The sequence below is a fragment of the Tiliqua scincoides genome, chromosome 15 (assembly GCF_035046505.1).
Source record: "Tiliqua scincoides isolate rTilSci1 chromosome 15, rTilSci1.hap2, whole genome shotgun sequence".
Taxonomy (NCBI): Eukaryota; Metazoa; Chordata; class Lepidosauria; order Squamata; family Scincidae; genus Tiliqua; species Tiliqua scincoides.
The window spans coordinates 4,354,601-4,357,100 of NC_089835.1; the positions used below are offsets into that span (position 1 = coordinate 4,354,601).

General features: G+C 50.7%; 1 long non-coding RNA gene across 1 annotated transcript in view; it reads right to left on the reverse strand.

Moving 5' to 3' along the window:
• The window catches only part of LOC136635183 (uncharacterized), a 28,429-nt gene that overhangs the window by 3,813 nt on the left and 22,116 nt on the right, over nt 1–2,500 (reverse strand). The gene's annotated exons all lie outside the window — the stretch shown is intronic.

Consider the following 2,500-nt stretch of genomic DNA (forward strand, 5'->3'; position numbering starts at 1 on the left):
TGGACTAGGAACTTGACACTCGTTAGCCGCAGCTGTCGTATCAACCCCATCATCACCAGGACAATTCCAGGAAGAGGATTAGCCCAAGGTCTCCCTCTCCGTCAATCATGGAGGACAGTAACCCCCCTACCCAGACACACACACGCACACACAGCTACTGAGATTATGTCAATGCCGTGATCCGGAGCCAAAACCCCTTTTATCTTTTCTTTTTCCCTTCTTCTTCTTCCAAGGAGGGAGAGATTCGTTTCAGGCTTGATAATGTCCCCCCCCCCCCCACTGAGCTCATCTGTTCAGGGCTAGCAGGGCGAGGAAGAGGAGTTGGCAGGAGATTGGCAAGCGGACCAGGAATGTGAAGGCCGCTGGGTAAAGGAGAAGGAATTGTTTGCAAACAGGGTCAGGGCACGCAAGTAGAAAATCTCCCCCCCCCCTCCGGTTTTTAAGGGCACGGCCAGAAGCTATCATGTTGGTCTCTCATCTGATGTAACTCCAAGGCCTTTCGATCCCGGCTCTGAGGGCTTGCACCCATGTGAACATAAGAACATAAGAACAGCCCCACTGGATCAGGCCATAGGCCCACCTAGTCCAGCTTCCTGTATCTCACAGTGGCCCACCAAATGCCCCAGGGAGCACACCAGATAACAAGAGACCTGCAAGGCCTCCTGGGAATTGTAGTTTAAGAACATCAGAACAGCCCCACTGGATCAGGCCATAGGCCCATCTAGTCCAGCTTCCTGGATCTCGCAGCGGCCCACCAAATGACCCAGGGAGCACACCAGATCACAAGAGACCTGCAAGGCTTCCTGGGAATTGTAGTTAAGAACATAAGAACAGCCCCACTGGATCAGGCCATAGGCCATCTAGTCCAGCTTCCTGGATCTCACAGCAGCCCACCAAATGCCCCAGGGAGCACACCAGATAACAAGAGAACTGCAAGGCTTCCTGGGAATTGTAGTTAAGAACATAAGAACAGCCCCACTGGATCAGGCCATAGGCCCATCTAGTCCAGCTTCCTGGATCTCGCAGCGGCCCACCAAATGCCCCAGGGAGCACACCAGATAACAAGAGACCTCATCCTGGTGCCCTCCCCTACATCTGGCATTCTGACTTAACCCATTCCTAAAATCAGGAGGTTGCGCATACACATCATGGCTTGTACCCCATAATGGATTTTTCCTCCAGAAACTCGTCCAATCCCCTTTTAAAGGCGTCTAGGCTAGACGCCATCACCACATCCTGTGGCAAGGAGTTCCACAGACCGACCACACGCTGAGTAAAGAAATATTTTCTTTTGTCTGTCCTAACCCGCCCAACACTCAATTTTAGTGGATGTCCCCTGGTTCTGGTATTATGTGAGAGTGTAAAGAGCATCTCCCTATCCACTCTGTCCATCCCCTGCATAATTTTAAATAATTAAAATTTAAATAATTTTAATAAAATGTGCTATTTGCGCATGGCCTAATCCAGTGGTTCCCAGATGTTATAGCACCGGGACCCACTTTTTTAAAACAGCACTCTATTGGGACCCACCTAGATTTACAAGATTTAGGGCCCAATCCTAACTCACTTTCCAGCACCGACACAAGGTTAGTGCAACTTCGAGGTAAGGGAACAAACATGGCCATACCTTGAGGAGGCCACCATGACTGACCCCCAACTGCACGATGCAGCGTATGCCCCACTGGCACAGCTATGCCAGTGCTGGAAAGCAGGTCAGGATTGCGGCCTTAAAACAGTTTTACCTTACAAGCCTCTGTTTCCATCCTTTGCGTTTGTTAAACTCCATTGGATTGGAACCACTCTGGCGGCCTTGGGATCCCCTTTACTGAGAGCCAAGATACATTTGCCTACTCACAAGTAAACAGCACATGCAGCTCAATTTCGCTTTCCATCCATTTTCTTTGTCAGATTGGACAAGTTTCTGGAGGAAAAATCCATTATGGGGTACAAGCCATAATGTGTATGCGCAACCTCCTGATTTTAGAAATGGGTTATGTCAGAATGCCAGATGCAAGGGAGGGCACCAGGATGAGGTCTCTTGTGATCTGGGGTGCTCCCTGGGGCATTTGGTGGGCCGCTGTGAGATACAGGAAGCTGGACTAGATGGGCCTATGGCCTGATCCAGTGGGGCTGTTCTTATGTTCTTAACTACAATTCCCAGGAAGCCTTGCAGGTCTCTTGTTATCTGGTGTGCTCCCTGGGGCATCTGGTGGGCCGCTGTGAGATACAGGAAGCTGGACTAGATGGGCCTATGGCCTGATCCAGTGGGGCTGTTCTTAAACTACAATTCCCAGGAGGCCTTGCAGGTCTCTTGTTATCTGGTGTGCTCCCTGGGGCATTTGGTGGGCCGCTGTGAGATACAGGAAGCTGGACTAGATGGGCCTATGGCCTGATCCAGTGGGGCTGTTCTTATGTTCTTAACTACAATTCCCAGGAAGCCTTGCAGGTCTCTTGTTATCTGGTGTGCTCCCTGGGGCATCTGGTGGGCCGCTGTGAGATA